The 25,168-nt window shown below is 35.3% G+C and overlaps 1 long non-coding RNA gene across 1 annotated transcript in view; it reads left to right on the forward strand.

Moving 5' to 3' along the window:
• Positions 1 to 23,778, forward strand: part of LOC108400789 (uncharacterized) — a 292,621-nt gene extending 268,843 nt beyond the window's left edge. The window contains exon 6 of the long non-coding RNA XR_012131211.1: positions 22,943 to 23,778. This is a non-coding gene — a long non-coding RNA (uncharacterized lncRNA). The remainder of the gene's footprint in view (positions 1 to 22,942) is intronic.
• Positions 23,779 to 25,168: the final 1,390 nt, after the last annotated feature.

The raw sequence follows: 25,168 nt of genomic DNA on the forward strand, positions 1-25,168 counted from the left end.
CTTGTAGGCATATTGGTTTTCATAGTAGTCTTTAATAATTTTTTGTATTTCTGTGGAGTCTGTCGTGATTTTTCCATTTGCATTTCTGATTCTGTTGATGCGTGTTGATTCTCTTTTTCTCTTAATATGTTTGGATAGAGGCTTATCTATTTTGTTTATTTTCTCAAAGAACCAGCTGTTGGTTTCATTGATTTTTTCTATTGTTTTATTCTTCTCAATTTTGTTTATTTCTTCTCTGATCTTTATTATGTCCCTCCTTCTGCTCACTTTAGGCCTCATTTGTTCTTCTTTTTCCAGTTTCAATAATTGTGATGTTAGACTATTCATTTGGGATTGTTCTTCCTTCTTCAGGTGTGCCTGGATCACTATATACTTTCCTCTTAAGACTGCTTTCGCTGCGTCCCACAGATATTGGGGCTTTGTGTTGTTGTTGTCATTTGTTTCTATATATTCCTTGATCTCTATTTTGATTTGTTCATTGATCCATTGATTATTTAGGAGCATGTTATTAAGCCTCCATGTTTTTGTGAGCCTTTTTGTTTTCTTTGTAGAATTTATTTCTAGTTTTATACCTTTGTGGTCTGAAAAACTGGTTGGTAGAATTTCAATATTTTGGAATTTACTGAGGCTCTTTTTGTGAGCTAGTATGTGGTCTATTCTGGAGAATGTTCCATGTGCACTTGAGAAGAATGTGTATCCTGTTTCTTTTGGATGTAGAGTTCTATAGATGTCTATTAGGTCCAACTGTTCTAGTGTGTTGTTCAGTGCCTCTGTGTCCTTACTTATTTTCTGCCCAGTGGATCTATTCTTTAGGGTGAGTGGTGTGTTGTTCTCCTAAAATGAATGCATTCCATTCTATTTCCTCTTTTAGTTCTGTTAGCATTTGTTTCACATATGCTGGTGCTCCTGTGTTGGGTGCATATATATTTAGAATGGTTATATCCTCTTGTTGTACTGAGCCCTTTATCATTATGTAATGTCCTTCTTTATCTCTTGTTGCTTTCTCTGTTTTGAAGTCTATTTTGTCTGATACTAGTACTGCAACCCCTGCTTTCTTCTCTCTGTTGTTTGCCTGAAATATGTTTTTCCATCCCTTGACTTTTAGTCTGTGCATGTCTTTGGGTTTGAGGTGAGTTTCTTGTAAGCAGCATATAGATGGGTCTTACTTTTTTATCCATTCTATTACTCTGTGTCTTTTGATTGGTGCATTCAGTCCATTTACATTTATGGTGACTATTGAAAGATATTTACTTATTGCCATTGCAGGCTTTAGATTCATGGTTACCGAAGGTTCAAGGTTAGCTTCTTTAGTATCTTACTGCCTTACTTAGCTCTCTTATTGAGCTGTGATATACACTGTCTGGAGATTCTTTTCTTCTCTCCTTTCTTATTCCTCCTCCTCCATTCTTTGTATGTTGGTTGTTTTATTCTGTGCTCTTTCATGTTTCCTTTAACTGCTTTTAGCGGGTAGTTGGTTTTATTTTTTGCCTTTAGTTAGTATTTGGTTTGTCTGCTTTCTTTGCTGTGATTTTATTTTCTCTGATGACATCTGTTTAGTCTTAGGACTGCTCCCGTCTAGAACAGTCCCTCTAAAATACCCTGTAGAGGTGGTTTGTGGGAAGCAAATTCCCTCAACTTTTGCTTGTCTGGGAATTGTTTAATCCCTCCTTCATATTTAAATGATAATCGTGCTGGATACAGTATCCTTGCTTCAAGTCCTTTCTGTTTCTTTGCATTAAATATATCATGCCATTCTCTTCTGGCTTGTAAGGTTTCTTTTGCGAAGTCTGATGATAGCCTGATGGGTTTTCCTTTATAGGTGACCTTTTCCTCTCTTGCTGCCTTTAAAACTCTTTCCTTGTCCTTGATCTTTGCCATTTTAGTTATTATGTGTCTTGGTTTTGTCCTCCTTGGATCCTTTCTGTTGGGGGTTCTGTGTATTTCTGTGTTCTGTTCGATTATTTCCTCCCCCAGTTTGGGGAAGTTTTCAGCAATTATTTCTTCAGAGACACTTTCTATCCCTTTTTCTCTCTCTTCTTCTTCTGGTACCCCTATAATACAGATATTGTTCCTTTGGGATTGGTCACACAGTTCTCTTAATATTGTTTCATTCCTGGAGATCATTTTATCTCTCTCTGTGTCAGCTTCTGTGCGTTCCTGTTCTCTAGTTTCTATTCCATCAATGGCCTCTTGCATCTTATCCATTCTGCTTATAAATCCTTCCAGAGTTTGTTTCACTTCTTTAATCTTCCTGGCATCTGTAATCTCCCTCCAGACTTCATCCCTTAGCTCTTGCATATTTCTCTGCATCTCTGTCAGCATGTTTATGATTTTTATTTTGAATTCTTTTTCAGGAAGACTGGTTAGGTCTGTCTCCTTCTCTGGTGTTGACTCTGTGATCTTGGTCTGCCTGTAATTTTGCCTTTTCATCGTGATAGAGATAGTTTGCAGAGCTGGCACGAGTGACGGCTGGAAGAACTTCCTTTGTTGTTGGTTTGTGGCCTTCCTCTCCTGGGAGAACAGCGACCTCTAGTGACTTGTGCTGGGCAGCGCACGCAGAAAGGGCTTCTGATTCCTGCCCAGCTGCTATGGAGTTTATCTCCACTGTTGCAGTGGTTGTGGCCTGCATGAGGCTGCTGCTCCGATATGGTGGAGCCGCATTGGAGGGGGAATAGCCAGGAGGCTATTTATCTCCATGAGGGACCTCCGTGCTCTGCTCCCTGCTGCCCAGGGGGTTAGTGTGCCCAGAGATCCCCAGATTCCCTGCTGCTGGACTAAGTGTCCCGGGATGCTTCCATCTTGTGGCCTGTTCCCTGTCCCTTTGAGACTTCCAGAAAGCACTCGCTTTTCTTTGTCCCAGGTGCAACATCTGCAGGGACCCACTCATAGGTCTTACTGTCCTTTTTCCCTAGTTCCCAGCACCTCACGCATGCACTGTGTCTGTGCTCTGGTGCAGATGGCTGGGACTGGGTAATTAGCAGTCCTGGGCTCCCTCTCCCTCCCTGCTCTGACTCCTCACCTCCTACTGGGAGCTGGGGTGTGGGGCGCTCGGGTCCCGCTGGGCCAGAGCTTGTATCTTACCCCCTTTGTGAGGTGCTGGGTTCTCGCAGGTGTGGATGTGGTCTGGCTGTTTCCCTGTGTCTTCTGGTCTCTCTTTTAAGAAGAGTTTTCTTTGTTATATTTTCAAAACTGTTTGTGGTTTTGGGAGATTTCCGTTGCTCTACTCATGCCGCCATCTTGGCTCCGCCCCTGGTTGCCTTTTATAAAGGAATTAATCCCATTCCTGAGGACTCCACCTTCATGACCTAATCATTTCCCAAAGGCCACAACCTCCAACCACCAAAATACTAGGGATAAGGTTTCAACATTTGAGTTCTGGGGGCACACAAACATTCAGTCTATAGCATCAATGAAACAGAAGCACTCTAGAGTTTATAAGAAATCTGCTTCTTCTTTGGAAGTCCCCACCATTAGGTGATTTTTACTTCGTATCCATTTATAGTGTTAACTTTTGAGATTTAAATTCATTTACTTAGTGCTCAAACTAAGAGATTCATCCCCAATACTGTGATAATGAGTTATTTGTCCCATGTATAAGGTTATGATTCAGTATTTAATAAATGTGCTCTTATCCATGTATAATCATGTGCCAAACTTATATGAAATTCCTATCTCCCATTCTAAAATCAGGTCTGATGTACACCCACAGATGCACACACACAGGTATACTTAAAACCTATCCATACACACTTGACTACCTTTAAGTATTATTTGAGCCATTAGTCAAACAGTGTACATAATCTCAGATGCACCTTTAAAGAGTTTTAAACAATGAAACCAAATCTCTTAGCAATTTTTGTAGCAACACAACCACATTAACAAAAGAGCATATTGTTGCTTGGTACATATTGAAAAAAGTTGTCTTTTCTTGTAAAATTATGTTCTTGAATCCAAAAACCAAAAATCAAAATATGTTTACAGAATTGAATAACCTATTTTCAGGTCAACATATCCAAATGGTAGCAATCTACTTCACATAAAATATAAATTAAACATCCAAAATGATCTTGTAAATATAGTATTTGATTTATGTCATTGCACATGGGAGAAATACCGTAGCTAATCTTGAAGAGAGGTTTTGGGGTCAGTCAAGCAGTCCTTATTTGATGAGTTCATAACTGAGCTGAGTTTCTTAAATTACTAGAGAAGTGAGCTAGGAGAACTGGGTGAGAAGTGGAAGAAGGTAAATCCATTTCCGACATAGGAAAGACTTGCACAGTCAAAGGTCCAAAGTGTGAAAAGTGAAGAGTATAGCTGTAACACAGGGTTCAAGTAATGATCAAATGAAATAGTATATAAGACACCATTTGGCACGTCTCGGGGTACACAATTGAAGGAACTGTCAGTATTAACCCCTGTTTAAATTATCTGAACCTTACAATAAGTCAGAGTTAGAGAAGAGAATATAAGCTCAGTGCGGCCAAGTATCTGTGTTCCCCTAAGTATGTCAAACACATAAGACATTGGCATATATTAGGTGCTGGATACACGCTTTTATGAATGAATGAAGAAAAATAATAAATGTAATTAGTATGTGGGGTAGGAGAAAGAGTGTAAGAACAGCCTAGACTCATAAGCAGAGATTTGGTCACAAATAGTTACAAATACCACAGTAATGTGTGTGATTTTTAGATTTCATTCTGAAAATTATGAGTTCATATTGGATGATTTTGAAACCTGAAAGTATATTATTAGATTGTCCTTTTAGAAAGCATATCCTTTTAATTGTGTGGGGAATGGAGTAGAGAGTTTTGTAGAATCTATGTCTCCTTAAAAATAATCAGCTGCCCACATAACAAGGCTAAAAGTAATTGAAAGAAAAACTAAGATTTAGGTAGTCAGTGCATTTCTTTATTTGCTCTCTTTACTGTTGGTCTCTTTTTTTAAACCTCTGGACTAATATGTTAGTGATTATATTCTTAAGTATATTTCTCCTTGTGTATAAATTTTGCAGTATGAGAAATGAGAAATTGTTGAAGAGAGGTTTATTTGCTAAACATTTTTCTAGAGTCTTATCTACATGCAACTAATTATTGACTCAAAATTTTTCAGTTACTAAATTGAACTAATTATCCATAACAAAAGGTTGCATAAACCATTAGTCATCCACTGAGCTACTATGTCTTGTTTCCCCATAAATTTATTTCTCATCATTTTTATAATTATGGAGTGGACTTAATAATTCTGGTCTGGTAAATTCTGGACAGTGAAAAGAGAAACTTTTATCTTGTCAAAAACAAAAGCAAGAGCAAAAACCCTATAATTTTCTTATGTTGATGTGTAATTTACTGCTTCATATCTTTCAACAAAGATTGACTTGTCTTTTAAAATAATCATATTTTCAAGCAGTAATTCAATTTATGTATTGACTATGGCAGCTATTTCTATTTTTAGGTTAAATATTCTGAATAACTTTCTACATGTAAATACATATCCCAATTAAGACTGTTTCAAGAATACATGGCTGAATCATACAAGAACAAAATGATGGGTTAAATTATGAAGACCTGCCTTCTGTTTCTACTGTCAGGTCTAACACCTAAATTTAACATGTGGCAATTGACACTGATAATAAATAGCCAAGTGGGATATTTTGGCTTTCTAAGGTTTGCATGCTTTCGTAAGAAACAATCTTGATTTTAAAAAATGTATTTATCAATCAAATTGCCCTCTAGCACATTTCATTTTTTGCTTTACCTAGTTCAACTTTAGTTTATTACATTAACATTTCTTGGGAATTATAGTTTAGAAACACTGAAGGGCTTACTGCAGTCTATTCTATAAAGCACCCCCTCTACTTGCATCCAAACAGAGTAAGGCCCTAGAAATCAAGCACATATTAAAGAATAGTAGAATAAATAAATATAATTATATCTATTTGTAAACCTTCTGCTTATCATAAACTGTATTGTGTATTATTTCATATTTTCCATTACTACATAGTTAATGCATATAGGGATCTGACTCTAGATTAGGTGCTGGAGTTGGGATAGAAATTTAGGAAGCATGGAATAAGAAAGAGTTTTTGTCTTTATGGAGTTAATATTACTGCACAAAGTCTTATTTTTGACAAGCAGGAAAAGAGAGATAAGTTATGGAAAAGCAGAAATGTATCACTTTTTTTGTTTTGTGAATATTATAATTAAGAGGATAATTTGAATCCTTGGCAATGTCAGATTTTGACTAGTCAAAGGAAGTACCATTGTAATTGAAGAGTCTTGTGTTGGCTGGAAAAGGGAAAATAAGGAAATACTAAATATAGAATGATGAAGTGGGGATGTGGACTTGCTTCCAAATATGACTCTTGAATTGAAGAGAGCTCTGTGTGGCTCAATGGGGAGTGTTAGTATCATACTGGACAGTTATTAACCTCTGAATATAGCTGTGTATAATTTGAAACTATGTCAGACTTATAACTGTTATGATAAATTTCTTATGAAAAACATGTATGAATATATGCCTATGCCACAATGATAAAACTGCTTCCATTAAAAAAACCATTCCAGTATGAACATGTTGTAGGTCTTTCACTACTTTCTTTAGAAGTAAAATTGATCATTTACAGTAATTTTAACTTGGTGAGAAAAATCCTGTTAATTTCAAAGTTAATGTTTAATCAGGGACTATTATTTTGCTCTTTTACTTCATAAGGCACTGAATAACTTCATTTGTACTATCCACTGGTCTTCTTATGGTCCCCTTCTTTCCTGCTCAGTTTGTTCCACAGTCAACCATTCAGTCATGTGTTTCAAGTCCCCATGATTCCCTAGTGGGGAGTATAGCACATCTTTGTCAGTATAGCACATCTGCCTTGCTCTTCACATAGCCCTAGATATGCCACCTCATCTACTGCATGGTGCTTTGGAACACTGAGAATATGGGGGAATTAGGATGACTTATTGAAGCATAAATTTATGGGTTTGACTTCAATGAGGCTATTTGAGATGGAAATTAAATTTACCTATAATTTCCCCCCAATCAAATTCTCCAAAGGACTTCTTCCAAACCTGTCCTATTTCCCTCCATTAAAAAAACAAAACAAAACAAACAGCAACAAAACTCCCAACTTAATTTTTGTAGTTGAGCATTCTTTATTGAAAAGCCATTCAATGTGGACTTGTTCGATTTCCCTTCTCTCCACTTGAAATTGTCCTTGATTGACTTGATCAATCTTCTTGGTCAAGTCTTCTTATATCTTCCTCCTCAGTGCCTAGAGTTCATGGCAGTTTAGAAAGCATTTTCCCAGACTAAGCTATAGTAAAGAAAACAGTAACACTTTACTAAACTACCTGCATGTGTATTTGAGATTAAACAAAAGGTAATGTGAAATGGTACTCTTAGTGGTTAGCCATGTATTCTAAGTAATATGCCTAAGGCTATATATTGTGACCTTATAACAAAAGACTGAAAACAACTGAATGTTAGTAAGTAGGACAGTTGAACATATTAAGAAAAATCTATAACATAGAATCTGTGCAACTATAAAAGGACCAAAGAATATCTCCAGGAATTCATATGGAATGATCTTGAAGATGAACTTTCAATGAAAAACTGATAATGAAGACAGAGTTTAAAATACATGATTAAGAAAAGGGAGGAATATCAATATACACATATATTTGCCTATATTTTTAAAATAAAACAGTGACAGAATAAATTAAAACAATAAAAATTGAAGGGAGAGAATGATACAGGGCAGAGGACATGTAATAGAATGAAGACCTTTGTGTATGCACCTTTTTTTTCCTTTGGAATCTTTTATGTTTTATGTAATTTTATGTGTTAAAGAAAAAATTAAAAATTAAACTTTAAAAATTGAAAACCAACTGAAACAAATGACCCTAATTATATATCAAGCTGTCAAAACCACCCAGTAAAAGAATTATTTCAAACTATTCTAAATTCCTGATATTTTAACTTTAGGACAAATAGAAGAAAAACAAAAACAAACAAACAAAAAAAACCTCTAAAATTTTAATAAGGTAGTGTTATTGTTAGTGTGTCAGTTTAAAACCCTCATAGGTAAAACGTAGGATAAAGTCAATATAAATTATGTTAATGTAATTAGAAACCAATATTTTCAGTGTAAAATAATGGAAACACTGTAAAGAATCATGTTCTCATTTCTCTGTTACAATTGATTTCTTTAGTCTTTTGTCTGATAGTGTTGAAATAACTAATAGTGAACTTTTACTTCTTATAGAATAGTTTGCACTTATTTAGAAATAAGAAACTGTATACAGTTGGTTTAATATATCTATTATATATTCATACAAATATACATATTTTATATATTTTTTCCCTAAAAAGCAGATGTCTTAGTACTATCTACTAGAAGTTCTGAAAGTGATAATGATATAATTAAGGATTAGGAGTTAAAAGTCAAAGTAAATTTTTAAAAGAAAACTTTCATGAAAGCATATCTATACTGTTACTAATCTATAGAATTTTCCCCTTTAGTAAAACATGATTATTTATTACAATCATTGGTTTGAATTAATGTGAAATGAGTAGTAATGAACCTTAATTCTTATAAAAATATCTTTATTAAATATAAGGAGAAAAGAGGAAAATGAGCTGAGCTGACTTGAAATGGGCTTCTAAATCCTTAAGTGACTAGCTTAAATTCACATGCTGAGTGAAAAGCGTAGCTGGAGCTAGCATAACAGCAGCTAACAGGTACTGAGTACTTATCCTATTGAATGCCTGTAGCACTCTTTAAGGTAGAAACACCTGCCATTCTCCTTTTACCAAGGAGGACCTTTAGACAGCATGAAGTAATTTGCACAGTTCTATATGGCAAAGTATTGCTTCTGGAGCTTGGGTTCTAACCATAATCACTCTATTCTACTTTACATTGCATGAAATAATTTGGGGCCCAAACCCCAAATTCTCATTCATATCAGTCATTCTATGCCAGTATAGATCAAGACAATCTAAAATTTTCATTGGATTTGGGTGATTTGAAGAACATATTTATAAATTACTATTTGAAATATTAAAAATTTCACTTACTTGTTATTTGTAACTTTGCTATTGTGACACAGTAAGCAAATTTGATATAACTATTTGCAACAGGGCCTTTCTTTCCAATTCAGTTGGGAATCCTGATTTTTTTTCTGTTCACTTCTGTAGAGGTTTTGTCCCCCCTCCTTTTTATTAGCCCAGATATTCTAATTGCTATGTTAAGTTTTGGTTAACTACTTTCTTGAAGTGCTGGACTTGTTAACTTCTTGGATCATTTGGTCTGGAGCTGCCAGCATGGAAATCAAACTGTAAACCAGCTGAAGGTATATGGAAGCATCAGAGAAAAGCAGATCCCTACTGGGATGATGGAATAGACATAGAGACACAACTAAGTCTAACTCCTATGATAGTATGTGTGTGTGTGTGTGTGTGTTATGTATTATGGGGGAAGGAGAGGTGTAGTAGAATAAGCTCTTATGTGGAGTGGTCTTACCTTTCTTCATTGTCTTTCTTTTCCAAAAAGCCCTTTTTATGGGTCTGCATCCAAGAGAATAAACTAGAAAGAATATCTCATATCAACTGCAAATTCTTGAGACTGTAATTTCTGCTGCCTGGACTCACACTGCAGGCTATCAATAGATCTCCTCCTCCTGTGGTGAATTTGTCTCCGTGATCATGGAAGAATTTCTTCTCACTAGTGTCATAGAGTTAGAGTTATTTTCTGTTTTAGATCTTGAGCAATTGAAATCTTTAAAGGTTTCTGAGTTCTTTCTCAGCACTTAACAGAGGAAGGAAATGACATCAATAGACCACTGCTGGTATACCCTGAGACATCTCAGTCTTTCTCAAATGCCCCTTATCTCAATGGAACACAAAGGACTTGCCTGTCACCAGGAGGTCCTTCTCCTATCTCCTTGAGCATAGGCTGAGAACTGGCCTCTTAGGAGCCCCTTTTTTGATTCCCTGGCTGTGTTATGGGAGAATATGTAAGCTGACCTCCATTTCCATTCCCAATTTACATAGCTTCCTTCTTATCAGATTAGCAGTGTGTGGGATCATTGGATTCTCTCTGCCTATCCTCTTATAGCTCTGTCCATCTTCCTAGCACTCTAAAAGAACACATTCCCTTAAGACCTATCCCAGTCACATGTAAACCTATGCAACACCCAGAACATAGGAGCCATAGACACTGAAATGTTAACAAATTTCTTTATTTTGTTATCATGAATGTGAGCGAATTAAAGAACAGTGATATAGTAATGTGTAATCTGATTTACTTTTGGAGTATATTGTAGTTAAATTTTCTGGAGAGAATGCCAGAGAAGAGAGATTATTATGAGGCCAGAATAGTTGGGGAAGGCACTGCCTCTATCCACCATCCCCTTTTCTAACAGTCAGAGCAGCATGAAAAATCCCAGGAGACTCTGAGAACTGCTGGGTAGATACTCTTGCTCTTTAGCATACCAATGACTAATTCCATATCTCTGGTGTTTTCCAACTATCAATAGAAGTGTTTTCAGTCAACCATAGTACTTATTATTTAAGTGGTAAATGATACCTTTTCAGTTTTAAGTTTTATAATTTATCCTACTTGTCATAATCTATATTTACAGATTATTTAAATAACAGTCAACAAATGAGTTCTTCAGAATATAAGCTTTTATTCTGCCTTTTAAAATAAATAGATGTGTATGTATTCATTTGTGCAAATACCACTTGTTCCCCTCTGCTGCCATTTCGGTGACAGCAGTATACAGGACTGTTCTTTAAGTGATTATATTCTGATGGGAAAACAGCCAAACAAAAACTGTCAGCTCTTTCATATACTTTCTAAAGCTATTTAGAAATACAAATTAACATCTAATCTGAAGATCTATAAACATAGGTGAATAATGTGCTATAAATGTGCCTTTTATTTTCTTACCTTCACTAAGCTTCTGGTGAAATAACCTGAAGCTTGCCTTCTGATTTTTTTAGGAGCATTTCATTAAAATTTTTTTAAACAATTGAGGTACATACAATAAAATGCCCACATCTTAGTCCCCAGCTCAATGAAAAATACACAAAACTGTGTCCAGCTCGATGAATTTTAACATGTGTGAACACTCATGTAACCACCACCCAGTTCAAAATATCAAACATTCTTACTAATATTTTTTTCCCTCCACCTGTTCCAATGAATTTTTTCACCACTTCATCTGGATTTTTTTAAGGTGTTTTATATGATATTATGGCATTGATATGTAAATTGAATCATAGTTAACTGAAAGGCCTGGTAATTAAAATAAACAAAAGAAAGGAAATAAAAGAAGCAAGATAGCCCCCTCCCTTTTTATTCTGCTAGAGGAGTTACATTTTAATTAGTTATTTCTTGACTTATGAACTCAGAGAAGATTTTCTTTTGGGGAAAAAAAAATAGCCAGCTCATCTCTCAGGGTCTTACAGGTCTCGGAGCTGTTTCTGACTACAGTAATGTCAACTGGAGTCTGCTTTGTCTTTGTTCATTTTGAATGTGGGAGAGGCAAGTTTCTGACAGATAAGTTTCAATGTTCTATTTATTTGTTATTTTGGCCTTTCAATGGGTGTAATTTATAAAGCGCCAATCATTAATATGCTGAGTAGTTTAAAGAGCTTTTAAAACCACTTGAGAATGGTGTAAAGCAGTTGTTCTTGTTTTCTTGCTGTGAAAAAGACATGAGGGGAAAATATTATTCACTGGCATGTTGCAAGAGGCATGATGTACTTTTTATGTTCTCTTCAAATGGATTGGTTGTTCCATTGCAAAGAGGAGTGGAAACTTGGTTCCTGGGTCACATAATTAAACACAATTCTCTAGTTTCTAAAAAAAAAATTCCTAAATGTTTTTCTCAAAATGTAATGCTTTTAGGTAAGGTGACATAACTAAACTGAATGAACTATGTAGTTTACAAGTGCTTTCACTTACATTCCTAGCATTGTAGTAGTATATTAGATAATGTATTTCTACTGGAAGAAAATCAGCTTTATTTTTTGTTCAATGCTGGATGATTTTTGTGACCATGTTAATTATGAGGAGGAAGCTGTTCTTTTCTGTAGTGAAAATTATAGGTGTAACCCAGGGACACTATTAGAGGCTACTTTTACTCTCTCTCTAGGGAATAATAGTGGATTCTTGGGGACTCAAATGACTTTGTATAGTATGATTCTTGATATTTCTGGTAATAGAAAATTTTTCTGTTTCCAGGCTATCTGATTAAGAACTGGAAGGAAACTCATGAAATATATGAGAACACCTCTGAATTCAGGATGTTATACTAAATTTTGTTAATTTTATCTCATTTCTTTTCACTCTTGTTTGTTTCCACTGCTACTACCTTAGTCTAATTTATCATTGTTCCACTTAACTGGACTTCCCACACTCACTCTTAACACCATCTTAATCCAGTCTCCAATATGTGCCAGAATGGGCTCATAGAATGAGAATCTGATTACACAGCCCTCCCATTTCCCCATCTTCCACCCTTTGATTCAAGGTCTTCAGTGACTTTTTATTTTTCTTGGGGCAAATATCAAAACTTGTTCTGGCCTTGGTCTTTAGTTCTATGTATCACACACACAATTCCTCTGCCTAGGTCTATGCTCCGACCACACGGGGCTTCTTTCAGTTGTTTTCCTTAGTGGAATTGGTACATACCATTCTCTCTGCCTGCAATACTTTCCTTCTACTTTGTCTAGTTAACTCCTTCTAATTATTCATTCTTTAACTCAGACATCACTTCCTCTGATAACTCTGCCCTAGATCCCAGTTGAGACTAGGATTTTTCCTAAATACTCTTGTTTTGAAGGCATATATCTGACTGTGCCAATATATAATAATGATACATTATTTATTTAATCCTGCAACTATTTGACTCATGTCCACCTATCCAACATAAGTCCCGTGGAAAAGAAACCATGCCTGCTCTCCATTTTCTTCCCCACATCCAGTATACCATGTTTTACACTGCTCCTAACTGAATAAATATTTTTTGAATGAATGAATGAATATGAATACATAAATGAGTTTGTGAACAATGGATTCATGTTGCAGAAGAAAGCAGCCACACAAGAGATATATTTTTATGTAATTTTGCAGTGTTGTGCCATGAAACTTATTCTGAGATTTCTGAGAAATACTATGGCAGTTAGGTGAAGAATTAAGTAGACATTATGCCAAGAGCTATCCTCTGGCATTAGTGCTGAAGTAATGACATTGCGTTCTCCAGTGACCAAGGGATGAAAATCTGCTTGAGAAAAGACCGCTCAAGGAATCTTTGAGCATCAGTTTCTTTGGGAAGAGCCCTGGTCATTTGCAATGCATGAAAATCTGAAGCTGAACAACTGCCCTAGAGGAGAGAAACTAGAATAGAAAGGTAGTGGGCTGAGAACATCTGCCAGAATAGAACAGTGGAAAACTTGGAGAAGAAGAACAGAAATGAGTGTGTGTATGTGCATGTGGGTGTCTCTGAAGAGACAGGAATAGGGCAGAATATTCTTAAAGAAGCAGGAGGAACTAAGGATAAAAGCTCCTTCCCTTACTATTCTAGATTCCTACACTAAACCATCTTTGTCATTTGGAGATAAGGAAAACTGGAAACTGTGGAGGGATTGTACAAATAGTTTCTGACTAGGCCCTGGATGTTGCTGGAAATCAGTATAGTTGGAAGTTCTAGAACCTTAAATCAGTTACAGCCTCTGAACTGAGAGTAGGTCTTGGACACACAGCACTGAACCAAGAGTTAGGCAAGCAGGAAGGATTACATTAATAACAGCTATTTCCAAGTTGGAAAATTTTGGCACAGATTACAGACTGGTTAAGGCCTGTAAATACATTGTCTGTTCCTCCTGGGCCCCCTTAGGGATGATGCTGCAGAGCCATTGTTTTCTAGATTTTGATTCCAAATCACACAGAACAGGGCTCCATGAACTTAAAATCTGTTTCAGTCTCTTTCAGTTCAGCTGCATCCTTCTATCTCAGTGATTTAGTAAGATAATAAATGACACTGAGAATAATACTGAGCTGCAGCCAGTGACAACTTATGTCTGTAGATTTATTGCTGTTGTCTTTCAAAAATACCTAGAATTTTAAGTAGTATTTTAGTTACCTTACTTAATAGAGAAAATGATTTGCTTAATGTTACCTCACAGCATAATATAGTTCTTTAGAGAAAATTATAAGGTGACTTTCCTTCCAATCCATCTCTGAAAAGTTCTGTTCTGATTTCCTCTGTTTGGGGAAGAAGGTATAGTTTGTCAGTATACCTTCAACTCTTCGTGAAAGTGAGAAGCTATGTGAATAGTTATGTTGATAATCTGAAATACCAAAGAGCTCTCCAAATGATGTATCCAAAAAATAATTTCTCAGGGTTGGGGAGAGAGCTAAAGAAGACACTATATACAAAGCCCTGTCATTTTTATTCGACTTTTAAAAAATTTCATCAAAGGTACATCATAGTGGTTCAATAGTCCTCCTCCCCCTCCCCCCACCTCACCCATTTTCCTCCCCCTTGGTAACCACCACAGTCTCATCTCAGCATCTGTGAGTCTAATACTATTTTGTTCCTTTTGTTTTACTTTGTTTTTATATTCCAGAAATAAGTGAAATCTTACAGTATTTGTCTTTCTCTACCTGGCTTATTTCACTGAGCATAATATCCTCTAGATCCATTCATGTTTTTGCAAGAAAGGCCTGTCATTTTTTAATTTCATTTAGTTCTTTGACAACTTCATGGTGTTACAATCATCCCCAATTTAGAGTGAATAATACTTATTTGTTAAACATTTGTCTATTGGTACATAGATTATAAACAATAGAACTAGAACTTGAACGTAATTTTGTCTGCCTTCATATTCACTCCATATTTGCATATTTATCTTTTCTTGTTTTTTAAACCAATAATAGAGAACTAGGAATAACAAAATGAAGAATACAAACAGCAGAGTCTCCAATTTTTATTTATCTTAAAAATACTTCTTATGATGAGATTTTCCTGATGATTTTTCCATGATATGCCCACCTGGAGAAAACCCTGTATCAACTGGGAGGCAGTCCTAGAATTAAGGATCGTATGCTTGAGTCCACAGAAGCAGTGAAAGAACAAAGCATTGTGGTCAGCATATGAGTAAAACCAAGTTACAGTGGCAGTTCATCTCCTGAGAGAAAGTGATACGTGAAAATTTCTGCTCATGTCAACAGAAGCCCTTCAACACTCATGAAAAAAATAAGAGCCCCATTTTGGACCAAGGAATATGTCTATTAGATATCATTATGACAGTTGGATATAATAGTAATCCATGAAATATTCTAGGTTGGCATTCATGGAGAGGGCTGATCTAGAGAAAGATACTTAGGAATCATGGGCATACACACAGACCAATAAATGGGAAAATTCATGGGACTAGGTAAGAGGACCTAGGAAAAGTGTATAGTTGGAGAAGGAGAGCCAGGATACCCAGGATGGTTGTGCCAGAGCATGACTGAAGGGGGTTGTGTGCCCAGAGCACAGAAGGTTTAGACTAGCAAGGTACAGGTTCAGATTCTGACTATCCTTTAGGTAATTTAGGTCCATCAGCTTTAATCCAATTTAATATCTCCCTAATAACTTAGTATGTGTTTAAACACACCAATAACTAGATACATAAAGTTTATCTTATAATATTAATATTCAGCAGAGTTATATAGATTTACTGAGATTGCAGTCATAAAATAAATCTGCCCAATCAATGCTGGCACAGAATAAAAGCTTCAAGAGTATTTTTTTCATTAATGAAAATATCTTTACTTGAGGGGAATATATGTTCTGATGTTTCAACTTTTACTAACTATATACTATTAAGCAGAAATTGAATACTATTTAAAACCTTTCAAACAACCTATGTTGACTACTACTTATACATGTACACTAAGACACAGAAATGTGCATAAATGTAGTTTTGCAAAGTGAACATGTGCAAAATAATTTTAAAATTAGGCAATATCACTTACCAGTTGTGTTTTAAAAACTAATGTGGTTCTAGTGTGTGTGTGTGTTTGTGTGTGTCTCTGTGTGCAAATGTGTGTGTTTAACAAGCTAAGTTTTTTTAAATATTTGATTAACATTAGTAAGGATTTTAACATTAGCAGCTCTTAAGACTGATTATGCTTTGGACACCTTAGGATGTCAATCCTCTCCTCAGGCAGTCTGATGTATACCAGGGAGCCAAGAGGAAATACCTTGATTATAAAGTTATCCAGGTTATTTTCAAATAATTGCAAGTAAACAGGAAGCAATGAACTGACATTCTCAAATATTAAAAAAATGCAGTCCTATTGTTTCTGTGATTTGCAGAGTTACTATAGCAATTACTGTTTGTTTATTCAAGGGTGGCTTAATTTACACAAGCAAACTTTCCTTTCTACTTGAGAGTTTTCTCCTACTTTTGGCCATACCAAGTAATTTGTAGTTAGCCCTCACTTAGAGAAAGGAGTGTCATAAAACAGAGTTTGTGCATAGCATGCAAGGCTAGTCTACCACCAAATCCAGTGTCTCTTGAAATAGGACACACCTGCTATTAAGGTCAGATCGCTCAGATTTATAATGGGGGGGAAAGCCTATGGCATTTAATCTGAGTGATGGCTCACCATCTCCCCTATGTTTAATGCCTGTCTGTAAGATGATATTGACATTGCAGCTAAGCATATAAGTTTATCTATGACAAGAAGACAGGAAATACAAAACCACACTGAAACTGTACTTAGTCTTGATTTTTTCATCACAGGAATAAAGTATACGATCTTCAGAAATGCTTGGAAGATCAACAATCATTATTAAAAGCCAAACTTGTAAGCATATAAATATTTAAAATGTTTGGTCACAGGAGATAAACTCTGCTATTAAAACATCTTAAAAAAACATAGTGTTCAGATGAAAATAAAGTCCTAGTTTCCAACTCTGCTTGCTCAGGACCCAACTAGCTGCTTATACTAAGACTGTCAAACTTCAGGTTCATCCTTTCTCTGTTGATTAAACTGAGCCATCCTAGACAAACATTTGGATCCCCATTTATACTGACCAGTAGCAGCTGGAGTAATCAGATCTGGTAAGCCTGGGGAATCAAGAGCATCTTGAGCCCACCTCCTGCTTTCCATTTCATCTTCTACTTCTGTTGGATTTAATCTGTTTGAATATGCACTGGGCTTCTAGACTAGGTAGTGGGTTGCTCTAGAGATCTTTGATGTAACTTTGAGTTTTATCCTGAATTCCAGTATGTAAGTAGCCTCTAACATACTTAATATAGAGTAATCAATATAGTGATTATACAATTATGAATTATATATAACTAATATGCTAATATAGTATATTAGTCTATATACTAATAGAGCATGGTAGTCTAATTAATACAGTATATTATTTAACTTCTTTGTTTCATTCCCCTTCATTGTAGGGATGATCATTATATTACTATTTCCCACTACATATGCCCTGGGAAATAGATGGGATAATATATAATGTGCATAATGTTATGCATGCCGTATTGAAATTTGTTTAATACATATGACAATTATTCTCTATCTGTAATGACCTAGTGTGACTCTCAGTGAGGCCCTAATTCAACTTCTTCATCCTAGTAACCAAAGGATGGAGCTGTTGGATAACTAGGAGGTCTGCATTATACAAAGGCAGTGGAGTCTTGTTGGACTGACAGAAGTTTTCAGTGGTGTTACACCGTTATTATTAGAGGACAGGAGTCAAGTACAAATATCCTTATTGCTTTTGACAGTCTTTTGTCAAAGAATCTAAGTCTTTTGTATTCCCTTTAAGTCATATTGCATCTGGAGTAACATGAAAAATAAAGATGACATTCATTATTGAGAACATGATAAAATAGTTGTGTATAATTTATATATAAATACTGATGCTGTGGATCTCTATGATTCAAACTTAGGGTAAGTTTCATTCAAAGAACCATATTTCAACAGTCACCTTCTGCCACTGTCTCCAAAATAAAAAGGCAGTTCAGTCTTTAATTATACATCTTGAGAATCCAATTGGTATCTTCTAACAATGCTTTCCCATTTTCTAATCTCCCCTCTCCAAAAACTTGTACCTTTCCACACTCCCCAGAGATTGAGTCTCCAGAAGTGCAATGCCTTTACTCTCCCTCCTCTTGTTTTATCTAACACCTTTTACATATGTTGTTGTATGATTTTTGTATAGTTATTTCTCCCATCTTCTGTCTCCTGGGTCTTGTCCATTTCTGACCATTCTCCAAGTTTTCATCATCAAAGTCTAGTAGTGTCTTGTTTGACAAAGAAATGTTCATTGTAAAGTCACGGAGCAGAGCAGGTGCATGTAGGGATGATCAGGCTATTAGCCTCAGTACTAGTCTAGCCTAGCAGTCAATGACAGGAGTGGTTTGTAGGAATGGGGAGAAATGGAAAGAGTGCAGATGGCTGGGGAGTTGTGACACAATCACCATGTCAACAAATTTTAGTCTTATGTTATTGTAAAAACCTTTTTGTAATGTAGGTTCATTCATTATTTTTATAGGTTAAAAACTGACTGCAAAGTTTTTCATTATTAGCCTGTGCAAACACAACTCATTTTTTCGAAGTCAAGTCTGTCTAACTCTATGGGCTTTGCTTTTTTCTATTATTGTAAAATTTCCATGTTTGTGATATTTGGGATTTGATTATAAGAATTGTTATTGAAGCAGTTGTACTAATTGTACTAAGTTGTACTAACTCATACTATTCCATTATATAATGAAGTGCTCTGGATGGTCTCTGAACTAGACTCACTTTATTTTCATTATAAGAAAACCACTTAGATAAAATATTTACTTGTACCAAATTAAAGTAATGTAAATAAATAAATTTATGTTACTAAATTCAGTTAGTTAATTTCAAAAACACACACAGGTAATTAGGAAACTTACTCTTTAAAATTAAATAGGTAAAAAAGAATGATTGGCTGTATGTGCTTCTGTTGAGTGTATGTGTCAAAATTATTTGAGTTTTGGTGTGAACATTTCTCATCTTCTGCTATTTATAAGAATTAATTTATCAGATTAGCTGTTGTATACCTCAAAAGGCAGAGAAAGCCTGACTTAAGCTGAAGGGATAATTACATTCTAGGCAGTAATCTATTAAGCTGGAAATAAAATGCTAGAAGCTTTATGGTGCCTGGACTCAAGAATTGAGAGCAACAATCCAGAGCACGAGCTCCTTGGTACAAAGGAAGACCACACTTGGGCAGTGAGCGTCCTAGAGGACAAGAATGTGCTGAAAGGGAGCAGTGAAAACCATGCTAGCTTTCTAATTTTCCTCAGGCTTTGACGGGTAGTCAGAAAAGTGAGGTATGATTTTATATTTCTTTTTTCATTCAATTATCACAACAGCCTAGTGAGTAAGAAATTATTCTTGCCTTTGAAGATACTGAAACCTCAGAGAGTCAAAAAGCAGTTGACTTGTTCAGGGTCTGAGATTTGAATCCAAATCCAGTCCTCAATTAAAAATCCTCTAATCATTTCACTTAAACTGTGCTTGGATTGAGCTCTTTTAAAGGTCAGGAAACTTGGGCTACACCTTCTAAAAAATTATGCTTGATTTAAAATCTTGACTCTGAAAAAACACTGTTGATTAAAGGATTGTTTTAAGTGAGGTGGTGTGGTGTGAGGGTGTGTATGTGTGTGGGGGGCAAGAGAGAGACAAAGATTGAGGGAGAAATAGTTTTTCTTTGATCTTGTGCATCATGTATTGAAGTGGTGTCACCACTCATTCAATCTGGAAATTAATATATGTCATGTGACAAAAAAATGTCTGTTATGTGTTATATTAGTCAGTTCAGGCTGCCATAACAAAATACCACAGATTGGATAGTTTAAATGACAAAAATGTACTCTCTCACAGTTTCAGAGGCTAGGAATCCAAGATCAAGGTGTCATTAGGGTTGGTTTCTGGCGAAGGTTTTCTTCCTGGTTTGCAGATGGCTGCCTTTTCACCAAGTCACATGGCCCTTCCTCTGTGAGCGTGCAGAGAAAAAGGAAGCTCTACTGTCCCTTCCTCCTGTTATACACACAGCACACCAGTCCTATTGGATTAGGGCCAACCCTTATGACTTCATTTAACCTAAATTATGTTCTGAAAGACCCAATCTCCAAGTAATCATATCAGAGGTTAGGGTTTCAGCATGCGAATTTTGGTGGGACACAATTCAATCCATAAGCATTGTGCACTCTCAAACACTTGCTGAATGAATGAAAGAATGCTAATTGTGACGTGTGTATGTGTGTGCACATGTATTTTGTTTATATAGAAATTTGTGTCTGATGCCTGAAAAATCTAATTTGATTTTACATATAAAAAATGGAAATAATTTATATTGTTCCTGAGATTTAAAAGCACTTTCAGAACGCTACCAGTGATATGTAACAAGATACAATTTAGGCAGGTGTAAATAGCACAAATAAAACTCCATTTTAAATTTCCAATAATACCTATAACATGGTTAGGATAATAAATATATATGAAATAACTTTATGGCTTTTCTTATCTTAAGTCTGAAACTTCCACTTAGGAGTACTCTGAAATTGGAATGCCATGTACACTTTTTAAAAATAAAAATGTGTGTAACTGCCAGCAGATATTTAATAGTGCTCTGATGTCTTAATATTCAAAATATATTTGAAATATTTCCAATATATGGATTTAAATTTCAAAATGCATCAGTCTTTTTAGTGGAAGTATACTTTGGTTGTTGAGAACATTAACTTCAGTATCAAACCCTGGTTTCACCACTTACTAGCTGTGTAACCTTGGGAAAAATTTACTTACCTGTTTTGTATTTATATTTTCTCATCTGTAAAGTAGGGATAATAAAATGTCTATCTTTGGATTGTTGTGAAAATTCAATGAGGTAATACCAGTTAAATGCTTAAAATGGTACCTGGTCCAATAAATGATAGTTCCTATTGTTATCCACTGAACAACTGGTGTTTTGTTTAAGTGAAAATGACTTTTCTTTTTTTTATTGAAGTATGGTTGATATACAATATTATGTTAGTTTTGCTCACTTTTTGAGCTAGCCAAGCATGTTTCTAATTAGATATGTCTAATATACCTCTATGTGTGTATATAGAGATAAATAATTTAAAAAGCACAGAAAAGTTTGTTAGTATTCTGGGCATAAACAATGCTTAGTTCCTCAGATACTGAGAATTAAAATGTTACCCAAGGACATAAAATATATCTCTAGGATGTGTGGGATGCACATTTGTGTATGAAGCATATGGCTCCCACAGGGCAGCACTAGGTGGCACGGTCTGTACCACTGCACTCCTCTACCCACATGGAATCCTGTGAAAACCTTTTTAATTAGTTGAAGGTAACAATTTGATGCGTAAAAGAAGGAATTAGACTTTACTGTGCTGTGCTCCTTAGCTTTTCTGAACTGCTTAAAATTTGCTGGTGGAGGCAAGTGAATTTGTAAAACTGCAGTTCTGCAAGTGTTATCTGTGAATCTGTTCCTGAGATGCTTTCACTGTGCCCAGGAGGTCACAACTGTTTACCCAATAATAATACTAGGTATTACTTGTCTTTTTCTCTGTGTTGATATTTGCCCTACTGATACAAATGGAATTGTGGATTAACTGCTGGTACCATAGTATAAATCAAGGCAGTGATGTCAAACTGTACTGCCAGTTTCACTTAAGGATATCCTTGATGGAGTAAAACATTAATAAGTTTATTAAGTTCTGATAATTAAGACTTCTTATGTGACAACTGCAAAGTTCATGAAAAGCATTCTGCTGATACTGAATCATGATGGTTATGTGATCATTCGAGTTACGAGGTACAACAGCCATTTTTTCTTGGTGTACGTGTATACTTGAAAGAACAACTGACAAACTATGGTTATGCAGACCTGATACTTGGCAGGGATTTTCTCAAAAATGAGCATGTCACTTCAAGGAAAACAACTAACAGTATTTATTGCCAATGATCAAATTAGAGCTTTCAAACAAAAATAAAAAATTAAAACTTGCATCTCTACCTAGGATTTGACAACTTCCCAATAGTGAAAGACTTTTCTAATGTGGTCCTTGGTGATATTTATAAACGGGGATTTTTTTGGTATTGTTTAATAGAATGTATCAATATTTGGAAATGTGCATAACTCAGTAGCCTAAGATTTTTCAGAGACCAGGTCAAGTTATTACAAAATCGTGTGTGGATAAAAGACTCACTCCAAGTGAAAAATAGACTAATGACTTTAATGAAACAAGTTTTTATAGGTTTAGAGTACACATTGAAACTAACCATGAAGAAATTACCACAGGTTGAGTTTTGGTATAATTATCAATGAGTAACATACACAATTATAAAAAAGCTATTAAAACACTCCTGGCTTTTCCAACTTTATATCTGTGAGAGGCCATATTTCCTTCATACAGTTCAACAGAGCCAACATATTCAGTCAGGTTAAATGATGAAGCAGATAAGAGAATCTAGCTGTCTTCTATTCACCCAGACATTAAAATGACTTTGAAAAATATGAACAATGCTGTTCTTCTCACTAATTATTTTGTTTGGGAAAATATAGTCATTTGTCATAAATAATGTGTTATTTATATTAACATAAACAGATTTATTACTGCTAGTTTTAAATTAATAAATAAACATTTTAAAATTCTATTTTAATTCTCTATGTGTTAAACATCAATTGATAAAATCCACATAAACAAAAATGCTTTAAGGTCCTCAACATATTTTAAGAGTGAAAAGGGTTCTGAGACTAAAATGTTGATGACCCTCTAGTAAAATCTGAACCTCTCCTGGAAGCTGATCCCGCAGTGTGGACACAAGATGCTGGTAGGGCTCAACCTTTGTTGTTCTCTTGTGTTTTGTCATTTGCAGAGCCAATCACTGTGTGCCGGTGCATAACAGATCTGAGTGGACAATGTTTCCAGGTAATTGGCATACACTCGACTTTCAGAACTTTCCCTTTTTCAAAAAGTAAATACATTCTTTTAAATTTCTACCTCCACCAAATCAGTCCTCAATATTTACTACACATTTACACTTAACAAAATGCAAGGTCATACAATGTAATGACTCTGTTCTTTTTTTTCTGTTATCCTATACAGCTGTCAGAAAATTCTAGTATGTAATAAAAATTCAGCTTTAAATTTTTAAATTAAGATATCTACAGAAGACATTAATTAGGAAAGATATGTGGGATACTCCCCCAGCATCAGTAGATAATTATGTTTTTCCTTTTGGAGAAAAAAATACTTGGTAAAAAGTTGTATTGGAACAGGTGTGCTCCTTTTATCAACAAATGCTTTGTAACAGAAATAAGGAGAGGAAATGTGGAATGTCTGACAAATTCTTGTGAAAATCCCTCTTGCCCAGAAATTATGCTCTTATTTTTGTGACCACTGAATTTATCATAATAAGGTAGGAAAGCTGTGATTGTAAACCACCTCTGGGCCTGTCCTGATTCAGAGGAAGTGGTGCTTCTCTCCCCACATTAAGATAGTCACCTAGCTTTGATGTCATTTGCTCATGAATTTACTGGCTCCTCATCCAGATGATCAGAGGGTGCTGGATTGGTTGTTCAAAGAAATTTTTTCAAAATTCAGGCAGAGAGTAAAGCTATTTAGATAATGCATGCGATGTGTGTTTGGGATAGGAAATAAAGGCACAGTTAACCCTCTGCTTCGTCTCCATTGCTCAGTGTCCCAGAACATCCATTTTATTATGAAGGAAAGAATCCAGTTAAGGCATTAGCACAGGATGAGGAGTCACTTCCAATATTTCCAGGTCCTAAGACAGCATTACAATCTACTAAAAAATTATATATATATATATATATATATATATATATATATATATATATATATATGTATGTATGTATTTCTTTAAAAATAAAAATTTTGCTATTTTGGTGTCTAAAATCAAGGATATTTTGTTTTAAGGGTGACTGGCTCAAGCTGAAAATAAAGGGTGACAAATTGTGTTTTTGTTTTTTATTTCAATTGTACTGATGATTTTATTTTACTTTATTTTTACTGAATTGGATGCATTGATTTGAGTTATGAAATTTACATTAAAAAAAACAATTGTTTTTCTTCTTTGCACATTCAAAAAGTTATTAATGGAGGAAAGAAGTTTGAAGTCTATGTAGAAGTAGCCTTCTCCAAAGTCATGCATGATGTTGCATTTCGGACAGGCCACTCTAGGTGTGAGAGGGTCTTAAAGCATACAGGAATGCTCCAAATCAGAATGCTTTGGGGGTCTCCCAAGGAGGTCAGAAGCACTGAGTGTGTAATAAGCAGGGGGCACTACAGCAGCCATTATCTTCCCTCTGACAGAGCAGCTCACTGACCTGGCATGCTGGCAAATGGAGAGGAAAACTCTGTACCGAGTTGTAAATCCCCCATCCAGGTCCCTCATGAATATCTTGTCTCCAGGATTCAAGCCAGTGACCTGGAAAACAAGGTTCCTCCCCAATCAAAATGACAGGCAGAGCTGGTTTCCTGTTAGGAAGACTATGAGGTGTGTAAAAAAATTATGATTTCTGAGGGGAAAAAAATGAGATGTCACACAGAGCAAAATATTACTTTCAAATGGTCCTCTGCAGTTCTTTTGAATGGCAGCTGTTAAGAATTCAATTGTGTGTATGACACGCTGGAATCTAGAATGGAAGTTCTGTTGGGGGGCAGGAATGAATAGAAATTTTCAATTTAAATACTCATTTGAGAATATTTGAATATCTGTCATTCTTTATAGACTAAAGGTTAATTCTTGAAAAAATAATTTCCATTAGCAACACAAATTCTAACCTTGTCAAATCCTCTTATGTAATGCATCAGTGCTGAAAGGCATGCTCTTGCAACACTGTACTATTAAATATGTAATCCTGGTTTATAGACAATGTTTTCCTCTAGAAGTTTTGATTTATCAGTTATTTATTATTGGAGGATTCAGTAAGCCATGTTTACTTTATGTCCGATATAAAAAATCATGAATCATTAATTTTTTTGAATTATGGAAAATACTGAAATTATGAAAAATACTCAGTATTATACTTTTCAATGAAAAGATGCCTCAAATGTGTATGGAAATGTGACTATTTTA

This window comes from Manis javanica, chromosome 1, assembly GCF_040802235.1.
Source record: "Manis javanica isolate MJ-LG chromosome 1, MJ_LKY, whole genome shotgun sequence".
Taxonomy (NCBI): Eukaryota; Metazoa; Chordata; class Mammalia; order Pholidota; family Manidae; genus Manis; species Manis javanica.